We start from the raw sequence: 14,858 nt of genomic DNA, 5'->3' as shown, positions 1-14,858 counted from the left end.
CTCATCCGCCCCTGCTACTGCTTGCCTTGTAGTGTCTGCAGACAGAGGAGGGCTGACGGGAGTCTCTGGGGTCACACACCTGATACCGCTTCTCAGTGTCATTGGCTGGGAGCTTGGCGCAGCTGTATGACATCACCGCGCAGTGCTGTTGTCAGCCAGCGAGGAAGGAGCCCATGTTCAGTGTAAGGATGGAAAGAGGAAGATTTGGTGGGAAGTGCATATTGGAGAAGAGGAGAATGTTTGCTCGGCGAGTGTTTATATAAGATGAAAGGACGCATTTACAGTTTAGGAAGTCGGCATGGTGTTATGATGTAGAATGAGGCAGCCTCAGGGGGACAGGACAGGGGCAATCATACTCCCACTGTGCATATGCAAAAAGGCCCATTTTGCGCAGTTATCAGTCTATGAATAGCGTTTGCAGAGATGACCGTCGCTTTATTTAGCTCGTGGTTGTGTGTAGCCTGGGGACCAGAATTCACGGCCAAAGTTTTTTGGCTAACTGCAAGTGACAGTTTTGATAAATGGCTAAAAATCCTGTTAATTTCTACTGTTCCTGTATCCGCACATTGCCTTCCAAAGCTGTCCGCTATTCCTTCTGCTGACCTACCCAGATGCCCGCTATTCCTTCTGCTGACCTACCCAGCTGTCCGCTATTACTTCTGCTGACTTACCCAGCTGTCCGCTATTCCTTCTGCTGACCTACCCAGCTGCCCGCTATTCCTTCTGCTGACCTACCCAGCTGTCCGCTATTCCTTCTGCTGACCTACCCAGCTGCCCGCTATTCCTTCTGCTGACCTACCCAGCTGTCCGCTATTCCTTCTGCTGACCTACCCAGCTGTCCGCTATTCCTTCTGCTGACCTACCCAGCTGTCCGCTATTCCTTCTGCTGACCTACCCAGCTGTCCGCTATTACTTCTGCTGACCTACCCAGCTGTCCGCTATTACTTCTGCTGACCTACCCAGCTGCCCGCTATTCCTTCTGCTGACCTACCCAGCTGTCCGCTATTACTTCTGCTGACCTACCCAGCTGCCCGCTATTCCTTCTGCTGACCTACCCAGCTGTCCGCTATTACTTCTGCTGACCTACCCAGCTGTCCGCTATTACTTCTGCTGACCTACCCAGCTGTCCGCTATTACTTCTGCTGACCTACCCAGCTGTCCGCTATTACTTCTGCTGACCTACCCAGCTGCCCGCTATTCCTTCTGCTGACCTACCCAGCTGTCCGCTATTCCTTCTGCTGACCTACCCAGCTGTCCGCTATTCCTTCTGCTGACCTACCCAGCTGCCCGCTGTTCCTTCTGCTGACCTACCCAGCTGCCCGCTTTTCCTTCTGCTGGCCTACCCAGCTGTCCGCTTTTCCTTCTGCTGGCCTACCCAGCTGTCCGCTTTTCCTTCTGCTGACCTACCCAGCTGCCCGCTATTCCTTCTGCTGACCTACCCAGCTGCCCGCTATTCCTTCTGCTGATCTACCCAGCTGTCCGCTATTACTTCTGCTAACCTACCCAGCTGTACGCTATTCCTTCTGCTGACCTACCCAGCTGTCCGCTATTGCCTGTGCAGCTCAGTCACTGCAGCGCTTTTACCGTGACATCCTGGCTACATTATTAGCAGACAAATGCAACAGACGGAGACATTATGGAGTAGACCTCTCCGTGCAGGAATATAATGTGTGCCTTTAAGGCTCTGATTGAGAGAGAGAAACGGCAGCGGACGCTTTTATTAAGTACAAGTGTGATATAGAGAATTTGCTGCCTTGACTGGGAAGCTTATTTCCCAATTTATTGTTCTTCTTCTCCCCTGGTACTATAACCTGCACGTGAATGATTCTCCCGAGATAGAGATAGATAGATATATACCGTATATACTCGAGTATAAGCCGACTTTTTCAGCACATTTTTCTGTGCTGAAAAAGCCCCCCTCGGCTTATACTCGAGTCAATGGCTGCAGCAGACGCCGTGGGCTGTGTGGGCGTCCGCTGCAGCCGGCTCCAGGACAGACACTAGAGGTCATTATTGACCTCTAGTGTCTGTGCGCGTTGCTATGGGAGAGACGTCATGACGTCTCTCCCATAGAGATGATCGGGTGCCGGGGAGCGGGCGGCCGCACAGAGCGGCGGCCGGACGGAGCGTGCGGCCGGATGGAGCGAGCGGACGGACGGAGCGGAGCAGCGCAGCAGCAGAAGAAGCGGTCGGGAAGCAGGAGCGGGGCAGTGGTAAGTATTGTTTTTGTGTGTGTTTGTGTGTTTGTAAGCGGCGACGGGGGCACTGCAACAGGGGGCAAAGAAAGAAGGGGGCACTGCAACAGGGGGCAAAGAAAGAAGGGGGCACTGCAACAGGGGGCAAAGAAAGAAGGGGGCACTGCAACAGGGGGCAAAGAAAGAAGGAGGCACAACTACTGGGGGCAATGAAAGGGGGCACAACTACTGGGGGCAATGAAAGGGGGCACAACTACTGGGGGCAAAGAAAGAGGGGCACAACTACTGGGGGCAAAGAAGGGGCATAACTACTGGGGGCAAAGCAACGGCAGCATGTTTTTATCTGGCACTGTGGGGGGATATCTGTTACTGGGGGTATATGTGGCACTGGGGGCACAACCCTAGCAACAAGCATTACCCCCTGGCAACAAGCATAACACCTACCGCATGAAACCCCTGGCAACGAGCATGACACCCTGAGCATGAACACCCCTGACACCGTACATTTCCCACCCTAGGCTTATACTCGAGTCAGTCATTTTTCCCATTTTTTTGTGGTAAAATTAGGTATCTCGGCTTATATTCGGGTCGACTTATACTCAAGTATATACGGTATATATAGATATATAGAGATATATATACACAGACGGTAGGTGCGGCACTCCAATAAAACAGTCGTACAGCTTCGTAAAACACAACGTTTCAATGCCGTTTATTTAGGCGTTTTCATCAGGATACATATATATATATATATATATATTTCTCTGACGTCCTAGTGGATGCTGGGGACTCCGTAAGGACCATGGGGAATAGACGGGCTCCGCAGGAGACTGGGCATTCTATAAGAAAGATTTGGTACTATCTGGTGTGCACTGGCTCCTCCCTCTATGCCCCTCCTCCAGACCTCAGTTAGATTTCTGTGCCCGGCCGAGCTGGATGCACACTAGGGGCTCTCCTGAGCTCCTAGAAAGAAAGTATATGTTAGGTTTTTTATTTTACAGTGAGACCTGCTGGCAACAGGCTCACTGCAACGAGGGACTAAGGGGAGAAGAAGCGAACCTACCTGCTTGCAGCTAGCTTGGGCTTCTTAGGCTACTGGACACCATTAGCTCCAGAGGGATCGACCGCAGGACCCGTCCTTGGTGTTCGTTCCCGGAGCCGCGCCGCCGTCCCCCTTACAGAGCCAGAAGCAAGAAGATGGTCCAGAAAATCGGCGGCAGAAGACTTCAGTCTTCACCAAGGTAGCGCACAGCACTGCAGCTGTGCGCCATTGCTCCTCATACACACTTCACACTCCGGTCACTGAGGGTGCAGGGCGCTGGGGGGGGGGGCGCCCTGAGCAGCAATAAAATCACCTTGGCTGGCAAAATAACCACAATATATAGCCCCAGAGGCTATATATGTGGTAATTACCCCTGCCAGAATACAGAAAAAAGCGGGAGAAAAGTCCGCCGAAAAAGGGGCGGAGCCATCTCCCTCAGCACACTGGCGCCATTTCTCCCTCACAGTTCCGCTGGAAGGAAGCTCCCTGACTCTCCCCTGCAGTCTGCACTACAGAAAAGAGTAAAAAAGAGAGGGGGGGCACTAAATTGAGGCGCAGTAAATATTATAGCAGCTATAGGGGTATATGCAATTGCGGTCGAATTCCCGAAATTGTCGAATTTCGGGTCATTTTCGACCAAAAAAAAAACACGCCTATGCAATTCAGTGCTTTCCGACCAAAAAACGGACTTTCAAAATTCGACTTTTTGAAATTCGACTTTTTGCAAATTCGACTTTTCTGCAATGATACAAGTGCTGCAATTCGACCAAAGCATATTCAATTCAAGTTTGGAAATTCGACAGCAGTGCTTTTAGACAGCAAATTCGTCATTTTCAATCCGCCACACTTTGGAGGGTGAAAACAAATAAAAAAATTTTAAACATGTTTTTTTTTTGTGTTTTTTTGGGGGGGAATAGCAGATCTATTTATATTAGAAGGGATTAGGTACTTTTTTTTTTTTTTTTGGAGGCACAAATATTATTTATATATTTTTTAAAATATTATTATTTTATTTTTTTTTTTTTATGCTGGAACGGTGAAATCATAAAAAAAAATGGCGTGGGGTCCCCCCTCCAAAGCATAACCAGCCTCGGGCTCTTCGAGCTGGTCGTGGTTCTAAAAATGCGGGGAAAAAATTGACAGGGGATCCCCCGTATTTTTAAAACCAGCACCGGGCTCTGCGCCTGGTGCTGGTGCCAAAAATACGGGGGACAAAAAGAGTAGGGGTCCCCCGTATTTTTAACACCAGCATCGGGCTCCACTAGCTGGACAGATAATGCCACAGCCGGGGGTCACTTTTATGCCGTGCCCTGCGGCCGTGGCATTAAATATCCAACTAGTCACCCCTGGCCGGGGTACCCTGGGGGAGTGGGGACCCCTTCAATCAAGGGGTCCCCCCCCCCCCAGCCACCCAAGGGCCAGGGGTGAAGCCCGAGGCTGTCCCCCCCCCATCCAATGGGCTGCGGATGGGGGGGCTGATAGCCTTTTGTGATAATAAAAAGATATTGTTTTTTCCAGTAGTACTACAAGTCCCAGCAAGCCTCCCCCGCAAGCTGGTACTTGGAGAACCACAAGTACCAGCATGCGGGAGAAAAACGGGCCCGCTGGTACCTGTAGTACTACTGGGAAAAAAATACCCAAATAAAAACAGGACACACACACCGTCGACAGTAAAACTTTATTTCATACGTCGACACACACATACTTACCTATGTTCACACGCCGACATCGGTCCTCTTCTCCATGTAGAATCCACGGATACCTGAAAAGAAAAGATCAATATACTCACCTCAGCCATGGTCCAGAGATAAATCCACGTACTTGGCAAAAAAACAAACCGAACACCCGCTCCATGCCGGACTGAAAGGGGTCCCATGCTGACACATGGGACACCTTTCCACGAATGAGACCTGTCAGTGACAGCTGTCACAGAAAGGTCTCTAAGCCAATCAGGAAGCGCAACTTCGTTGCGCTCACCTGATTGGCTGTTCGCTGTCTGTACTGTGACAGCACATCGCAAAGCCGCTCCATTACTTTCAATGGTGGGAACTTAGCGGCTAGCGGTAAGGTCACCCGCCGGTCAGCGGCTGACCGGCGGGTGACCCCACCGCTACCCGCAAAGTTCCCACCATTGAAAGTAATGGAGCGGCTTTGCGATGTGCTGTCACAGTACAGACAGCGCACAGCCAATCAGGTGAGCGCCACGGAAGTAGCGCTTCCTGATTGGCTGAAGGGACGTCAGTGACAGGAGTCACGTGATGTCCCGGCATTCGGGAGAAAGGGGTCTGATGTGAAAACATTGGACCCCTTTCTAGTCCGGTATGGAGCGGGTTTTTGCGTGTTTTTTTTTTTAAACAAGTACGTGGATTTTACTCTCTGGACGTGGATTTATCTCTGGACGCTGGAAGGTGAGTATAATTTTTTCACAGGTACCCTCGGATCGTCGGAGACCGTGGCAGTCGGCGTGTCAACATAGGTAAGTATGTGTGTGTCGGTAGTGTGTAATAAAGTTTTACTATCAAGGTGTGTGTGTCCTGTTTTTATTTGGGTATTTTTTTCCCAGTAGTACTACAGGTACCAGCGGACCCGTTTTTCTCCTGCATGCTGGTACTTGTGGTTCTCCAAGTACCAGCTTGCGGGGGAGGCTTGCTGGGACTTGTAGTACTACTGGAAAAAACAATATCTTTTTATTATCACAAAAGGCTATCAGCCCCCCCATCCGCAGCCCATTGGATGGGGGGGGACAGCCTCGGGCTTCACCCCTGGCCCTTGGGTGGCTGGGGGGGGGGGACCCCTTGATTGAAGGGGTCCCCACTCCCCCAGGGTACCCCGGCCAGGGGTGACTAGTTGGATATTTAATGCCACGGCCGCAGGGCACGGCATAAAAGTGACCCCCGGCTGTGGCATTATCTGTCCAGCTAGTGGAGCCCGATGCTGGTGTTAAAAATACGGGGGACCCCTACTCTTTTTGTCCCCCGTATTTTTGGCACCAGCACCAGGCGCAGAGCCCGGTGCTGGTTTTAAAAATACGGGGGATCCCTGGCCAATTTTTCCCCTGCATTTTTAGAACCAGGACCAGCTCGATGAGCCCGAGGCTGGTTATGCTTTGGAGGGGGGACCCCACGCCATTTTTTTTTCGGGTTTTTCACGTTTTTTTACCGTTTTTTAAAATCGCGGCAAAATCCGCCAAATCGGCCGATTTTCGCCCGCGACTCTGGCGAATCCGTTTTTCATTGAATATGGTGAATTCCGGAAGCCACCTTCCGGGATTCACCTGTCGAATTGAGTCGAATTAAAAAACGGCGAAAATTGCCGCGAATTCGACCGCAATTGCATATACCCCACAGGGGACATAATTCAGTTAGTCCCTGCATTATATAGCGCTCTGGTGTGTGCTGGCATACTCTCTCTCTGTCTCCCCAAAGGGCTTTTGTGGGGTCCTGTCTCCTTTAAGAGCATTCCCTGTGTGTGTGTGCGGTGTGTCGGTACATGTTTGATGAGGAGACATGTGGAGGCGGAGCAGATGCCTATAAATGTGATGTCACCCCCTGCGGGGCAGACACCTGAGTGGATGGACTTATGGAAGGAATTACGTGCAAGTGTCGACTCCTTACATAAAAAATTTGACGACATGCCAAATGCGGGACAGCCGGCTTCTCAGCTCGTGCCTGCCCAGGCAATTCAAAGGCCATCAGGGGCTCTAAAACGCCCACTACCTCAGATGGCAGACACAGATGTCGACATGGATACTGATACCAGTGTCGACGACGATGAGTAAAATGTAATGTCCACTAGGGCCATTCGTTGCATGATTGAGGCAATGAAAGAGGTATTACACATTTCTCTATCGTCCTAGTGGATGCTGGGGTTCCTGAAAGGACCATGGGGAATAGCGGCTCCTCAGGAGACAGGGCACAAAAAGTAAAGCTTTAGGATCAGGTGGTGTGCACTGGCTCCTCCCCCTATGACCCTCCTCCAAGCCAGTTAGATTTTTGTGCCCGGCCGAGAAGGGTGCAATCTAGGTGGCTCTCCTAAAGAGCTGCTTAGAAAAGTTTAGCTTAGGTTTTTTATTTTACAGTGAGTCCTGCTGGCAACAGGATCACTGCAACGAGGGACTTAGGGGAGAAGAAGTGAACTCACCTGCGTGCAGGATGGATTGGCTTCTTGGCTACTGGACATCAGCTCCAGAGGGACGATCACAGGTACAGCCTGGATGGTCACCGGAGCCTTGCCGCCGGCCCCCTTGCAGATGCTGAAGTAAGAAGAGGTCCAGAATCGGCGGCAGAAGACTCCTCAGTCTTCTAAAGGTAGCGCACAGCACTGCAGCTGTGCGCCATTTTCCTCTCAGCACACTTCACACGGCAGTCACTGAGGGTGCAGGGCGCTGGGAGGGGGGCGCCCTGGGAGGCAAATGAAAACCTATTTTGGCTAAAAATACCTCACATATAGCCTCCGGAGGCTATATGGAGGTATTTAACCCCTGCCAGAATCCGTTAAAAGCGGGAGACGAGGCCGCCGAAAAAGGGGCGGGGCCTATCTCCTCAGCACACAGCGCCATTTTCCCTCACAGAAAGGCTGGAGGGAAGGCTCCCAGGCTCTCCCCTGCACTGCAGTACAGAAACAGGGTTAAAACAGAGAGGGGGGGCACTAATTTGGCGTTAGAAATATATAAAAAAGATGCTATAAGGGAAAACACTTATATAAGGTTGTCCCTATATAATTATAGCGTTTTTGGTGTGTGCTGGCAAACTCTCCCTCTGTCTCTCCAAAGGGCTAGTGGGTCCTGTCCTCTATCAGAGCATTCCCTGTGTGTGTGCTGTGTGTCGGTACGTGTGTGTCGACATGTATGAGGACGATGTTGGTGAGGAGGCGGAGCAAATTGCCTGTAATGGTGATGTCACTCTCTAGGGAGTCGACACCGGAATGGATGGCTTATTTAGGGAATTACGTGATAATGTCAACACGCTGCAAGGTCGGTTGACGACATGAGACGGCCGACAAACAATTAGTACCGGTCCAGACGTCTCAAAAACACCGTCAGGGGTTTTAAAACGCCAGTTTACTTTAGTCGGTCGACACAGACACAGACAGGGACACTGAATCCAGTGTCGACGGTGAATAAACAAACGTATTCCTTATTAGGGCCACACGTTAAAGGCAATGAAGGAGGTGTTACATATTTCTGATACTACAAGTACCACAAAAGAGGGTATTATGTGGGATGTGAAAAAACTACAGTAGTTTCTCTATCGTCCTAGTGGATGCTGGGGTTCCTGAAAGGACCATGGGGAATAGCGGCTCCGCAGGAGACAGGGCACAAAAAGTAAAGCTTTACGATCAGGTGGTGTGTACTGGCTCCTCCCCCTATGACCCTCCTCCAAGCCTCAGTTAGATTTTTGTGCCCGGCCGAGAAGGGTGCAATCTAGGTGGCTCTCCTAAAGAGCTGCTTAGAAAAGTTTAGCTTAGGTTTTTTATTTTACAGTGAGTCCTGCTGGCAACAGGATCACTGCAACGAGGGACTTAGGGGAGAAGAAGTGAACTCACCTGCGTGCAGGATGGATTGGCTTCTTGGCTACTGGACATCAGCTCCAGAGGGACGATCACAGGTACAGCCTGGATGGTCACCGGAGCCTTGCCGCCGGCCCCCTTGCAGATGCTGAAGTAAGAAGAGGTCCAGAATCGGCGGCAGAAGACTCCTCAGTCTTCTAAAGGTAGCGCACAGCACTGCAGCTGTGCGCCATTTTCCTCTCAGCACACTTCACACGGCAGTCACTGAGGGTGCAGGGCGCTGGGAGGGGGGCGCCCTGGGAGGCAAATGAAAACCTATTTTGGCTAAAAATACCTCACATATAGCCTCCGGAGGCTATATGGAGATATTTAACCCCTGCCAGAATCCGTTAAGAGCGGGAGACGAGGCCGCCGAAAAAGGGGCGGGGCCTATCTCCTCAGCACACAGCGCCATTTTCCCTCACAGAAAGGCTGGAGGGAAGGCTCCCAGGCTCTCCCCTGCACTGCACTACAGAAACAGGGTTAAAACAGAGAGGGGGGGCACTAATTTGGCGTTAGAAATATATAATAAAGATGCTATAAGGGAAAACACTTATATAAGGTTGTCCCTATATAATTATAGCGTTTTTGGTGTGTGCTGGCAAACTCTCCCTCTGTCTCTCCAAAGGGCTAGTGGGTCCTGTCCTCTATCAGAGCATTCCCTGTGTGTGTGCTGTGTGTCGGTACGTGTGTGTCGACATGTATGAGGACGATGTTGGTGAGGAGGCGGAGCAATTGCCTGTAATGGTGATGTCACTCTTTAGGGAGTCGACACCGGAATGGATGGCTTATTTAGGGAATTACGTGATAATGTCAACACGCTGCAAGGTCGGTTGACGACATGAGACGGCCGACAAACAATTAGTACCGGTCCAGACGACTCAAAAACACCGTCAGGGGTTTTAAAACGCCCGTTTACTTTAGTCGGTCGACACAGACACAGACAGGGACACTGAATCCAGTGTCGACGGTGAATAAACAAACGTATTCCTTATTAGGGCCACACGTTAAAGGCAATGAAGGAGGTGTTACATATTTCTGATACTACAAGTACCACAAAAGAGGGTATTATGTGGGATGTGAAAAAACTACCGTAGTTTTTCCTGAATCAGATAAATTAAATAAAGTGTGTGATGATGCGTGGGTTCCCCCCGATAGAAAATTAGGGGCGGTATACCCTTTCCCGCCAGAAGTTAGGGCGCGTTGGGAAACACCCCTTAGGGTGGCTAAGACGCTCACACGCTTATCAAAACAAGTGGCGGTACCGTCTATAGATAGGGCCGTCCTCAAGGACCAGCTGACAGGAGGCTGGAAAATATCATAAAAAGTATATACACACATACTGGTGTTATACTGCGACCAGCGATCGCCTCAGCCTGGATGTGCAGAGCTGGGGTGGCTTGGTCGGATTCCCTGACTAAAAATATTGATACCCTTGACAGGGACAGTATTTTATTGACTATAGAGCATTTAAAGGATGCATTTCTATATATGCGAGATGCACAGAGGGATATTTGCACTCTGGCATCAAGAGTAAATGCGATGTCCATATCTGCCAGAAGATGTTATGGACACGACAGTGGTCAGGTGATGCAGATTCCAAACGGCACAAAGGTGTATTGCCGTATAAAGGAAGAGGAGTTATTTGGGGTCGGTCCATCGGACCTGGTGGCCACGGCAACTGCTGGAAAATCCACCGTTTTTACCCTAAGTCACATCTCTGCAGAAAAAGACACCGTCTTTTCAGCCTCAGTCCTTTCGTCCCTATAAGATCATATCTGCCCAGGGATAGAGGAAAGGGAAGAAGACTGCAGCAGGCAGCCCATTCCCAGGAACAGAAGCGTTCCACCGCTTCTGACAAGTTCTCAGCATGGCGCTGAGACCGTACAGGACCCCTGGATCCTACAAGTAGTATCCCAGGGGTACAGATTGGAATGTCGAGACGTTTCCCCTTCGCAGGCTCCTGAAGTCTGCTTTACCAAGGTCTCCCTCCGACAAGGAGGCAGTATGGGAAAAAATTCACAAGCTGTATTCCCAGCAGGTGATAATTAAATTACCTCTCCTACTACAAGAAAAGGGGTATTATTCCACACTATATTGTGGTACTGAAGCCAGAAGGCTAGGTGAGACTTATTCTAAAAAATTTTTGAACACTTACAAAGGTTCAAATCAAGATGGAGTCACTCAGAGCAGTGATAACGAACCAGGAAGAAGGGGACTATATAGTGTCCCGGGACATCAGGGATGCTTACCTCTATGTCCCAAATTTGCCCTTCTCACTAAGGGTACCTCAGGTTCGTGGTGCAGAACTGTCACTATCAGTTTCAGACGCTGCCGTTTGGATTGTCCACGGCACCCCGGGTCTTTACCAAGGTAATGGCCGAAATGATGATTCTTCTTCGAAGAAAAGGCGTCTTAATTATCCCTTACTTGGACGATCTCCTGATAAGGGCATAGTCCAGGGAACAGTTGGAGGTCGGAGTAGCACTATCTCGGATACTGCTACAACAGCACGGGTGGATTCTAAATATTCCAAAATCGCAGCTGATCCCGACGACACGTCTGCTGTGCCTAGGGATGATTCTGGACACAGTCCAGAAAAAGGTGTTTCTCCCGGAAGAGAAAGCCAGGGAGTTATCCGAGCTAGTCAGGAACCTCCTAAAAACAGTGCATCATTGCACAAGGGTCCTGGTAAAAATGGTGGCTTCCTACGAAGCAATTCCATTCGGCAGATTTCACGCAAGAACTTTTCAGTGGGATCTGCTGGACAAATGGTCCGGATCGCATCTTCAGATGCATCAGCAGATAACCCTATATCCAAGGACAAGGGTGTCTCTCCTGTGGTGGTTATAGAGTGCTCATCTTCTAGAGGGCCGCAGATTCGGCATTCAGGATTGGATGCTGGTGACCACGGAGCCCAGCCCGAGAGGCTGGGGAGCAGTCACACAAGGAAAAAATTTCCAGGGAGTGTGATCAAGTCTGGAGACTTTTCTCCACATAAATATACTGGAGCTAAGGGTAAATTTATAATGCTCTAAGCTTAGCAAGACCTCTGCTTCAAGGTCAGCCGGTATTGATCCAGTGGGAAAAACATCACGGCAGTCGCCCACGTAAACAGACAGGGCGACACAAGAAGCAGGAGGGCAATGGCAAAAACTGCAAGGACTTTTCGCTGGGCGGAAAATCATGTGATAGCACTGTCAGCAGTGTTTCATCCCGGGAATGGAAACTGGGAAGCAGACTTCCTCAGCAGGCACGACCTCCACCCGGGAGAGTGGAAACTTCATCGGGAAGTTTTTTCCACATGATTGTAAACCGTTGGGAAATACCAAAGGTGGACATGATGGCGTCCCGTCTGAACAAAAAACGGGACAGGTATTGCGCCAGGTCAAGAGACCCTCAGGCAATAGCTGTGGACGTTCTGGTAACACCGTGGGTGTACCAGTCGGTGTATGTGTTCCCTCCTCTGCTTCTCATACCTAAGGTGCTGAGAATTAGAAGACGTAGAGGAGTAAGAACTATACTCATGGCTCCGGATTGGCCAAGAAGGACTTGGTACCCGGAACTTCAAGAGATGCTTACAGAGGTCTTATGGCCTCTGCTGCTAAGAAGGGATTTGCTTCAGCAAGTACCATGTCTGTTCCAAGACTTACCGCAGCTGCGTTTGTTGGCATGGCGGTGGAACGCCGGATCCTAAGGGAAAAAGGCATTCCGGAAGAGGTCATTCCTACCCTGGTCAAAGCCAGAAAGGAGGTGACCGCACAACATTATCACCACATGTGGCGAAGATATGTTGCGTGGTGTGAGGCCAGGATGGCCCCACAAAGAAATTTCAACTCGGTCGTTTCCTGCATTTCCTGCAAACAGGAGTGTCTATGGGCCGCAAATTGGGGTCCATTAAGGTTCAAATTTCGGCCCTGTCGATTTTCTTCCAGAAAGAATTGGCTTCAGTTCCTGAAGTCCAGAAGTTTGTCAAGGGAGTATTGCATATACAACCCCCTTTTGTGCCTCCAGTGGCACTGTGGGATCTCAACGTAGTTCTGGGATTCCTCAAATCACATTGGTTTAAAACCAGTCAAATCTGTGGATTTGAAGCATCTCACATGAAAAGTGACCATGCTCTTGGCCCTGGCCTGGACCAGGCGAGTGTCAAATTGGTGGTTTTTTCTCAAAAAAGCCCATATCTGTTTGTCCATTCGGACAGGGCAGAGCTGCGGACTCGTCCCCAGTTCTCTCCCTAAGGTGGTGTCAGTGTTTCACCTGAACCAGCTTATTGTGGTGCCTTGCACCTACTAGGGACTTGGAGGACTCCAAGTTGCTAGATGTTGTCAGGGCCCTGAAAATATGTTCCAGGACGGCTGGAGTCAGGAAAACTGACTTGCTGTTATCCTGTATGCACCCAACAAACTGGGTGCTCTTGCTTCTAAGCAGACTATTGCTAGTTGGATGTGTAATACAATTCAGCTTGCACATTCTGTGGCAGGCCTGCCACAGCCAAAATATGTAAATGCCCATTCCACAAGGAAGGTGGGCTCATCTTGGGCGGCTGCCCGAGGGGTCTCGGCTTTACAACTTTGCCGAGCGGTTATTTAGTCAGGGGCAAACACGTTTGTAAAATCCTACAAATTTGATACCCTGGCTAAGGAGGACCTGGAGTTCTCTCATTCGGTGCTGCAGAGTCATCCGCACTCTCCCGCCCGTTTGGGAGCTTTGGTATTATCCCCATGGTCCTTTCAGGAACCCCAGCATCCACTAGGACGATAGAGAAAATAAGAATTTACTTACCGATAATTCTATTTCTCGGAGTCCGTAGTGGATGCTGGGCGCCCATCCCAAGTGCGGATTGTCTGCAATACTTGTACATAGTTACAAAAATCGGGTTATTATTGTTGTGAGCCATCTTTTCAGAGGCTCCGCTGTTATCATACTGTTAACTGGGTTCAGATCACAGGTTGTACAGTGTGATTGGTGTGGCTGGTATGAGTCTTACCCGGGATTCAAAATCCTTCCTTATTGTGTACGCTCGTCCGGGCACAGTACCTAACGGAGGCTTGGAGGAGGGTCATAGGGGGAGGAGCCAGTACACACCACCTGATCGTAAAGCTTTACTTTTTGTGCCCGGTCTCCTGCGGAGCCGCTATTCCCCATGGTCCTTTCAGGAACCCCAGCATCCACTACGGACTCCGAGAAATAGAATTATCGGTAAGTAAATTCTTATTTTTTCCTGAATCAGATAAATTAAATAAAGTGTGTGATGATGCGTGGGTTCCCCCCGATAGAAAATTATGGGCGGTATACCCTTTCCCGCCAGAAGTTAGGGCGCGTTGGGAAACACCCCTTAGGGTGGATAAGGCGCTCACACGCTTATCAAAACAAGTGGCGGTACCGTCTATAGATAGGGCCGTCCTCAAGGACCAGCTGACAGGAGGCTGGAAAATATCATAAAAAGTATATACACACATACTGGTGTTATACTGCGACCAGCGATCGCCTCAGCCTGGATGTGCAGAGCTGGGGTGGCTTGGTCGGATTCCCTGACTAAAAATATTGATACCCTTGACAGGGACAGTATTTTATTGACTATAGAGCATTTAAAGGATGCATTTCTATATATGCGAGATGCACAGAGGGATATTTGCACTCTGGCATCAAGAGTAAATGCGATGTCCATATCTGCCAGAAGATGTTATGGACACGACAGTGGTCAGGTGATGCAGATTCCAAACGGCAAAAAGGTGTATTGCCGTATAAAGGAAGAGGAGTTTTTTGGGGTCGGTCCATCGGACCTGGTGGCCACGGCAACTGCTGGAAAATCCACCGTTTTTACCCTAAGTCACATCTCTGCAGAAAAAGACACCGTCTTTTCAGCCTCAGTCCTTTCGTCCCTATAAGATCATATCTGCCCAGGGATAGAGGAAAGGGAAGAAGACTGCAGCAGGCAGCCCATTCCCAGGAACAGAAGCGTTCCACCGCTTCTGACAAGTTCTCAGCATGGCGCTGAGACCGTACAGGACCCCTGGATCCTACAAGTAGTATCTCAGGGGTACAGATTGGAATGTAGAGACGTTTCCTCT

The 14,858-nt window shown here is 50.0% G+C and overlaps 1 protein-coding gene across 1 annotated transcript in view; it reads left to right on the top strand.

Annotated features, from left to right (window-relative positions):
* Positions 1-14,858, top strand: part of ATRN (attractin) — a 326,993-nt gene that overhangs the window by 293,278 nt on the left and 18,857 nt on the right. The window lies entirely within an intron of this gene.

Source organism: Pseudophryne corroboree, chromosome 1 (assembly GCF_028390025.1).
Source record: "Pseudophryne corroboree isolate aPseCor3 chromosome 1, aPseCor3.hap2, whole genome shotgun sequence".
Taxonomy (NCBI): Eukaryota; Metazoa; Chordata; class Amphibia; order Anura; family Myobatrachidae; genus Pseudophryne; species Pseudophryne corroboree.
The sequence above is the reverse complement of the archived record's forward strand: the minus strand, read 5'-3'. Positions and strand labels throughout refer to the sequence as shown.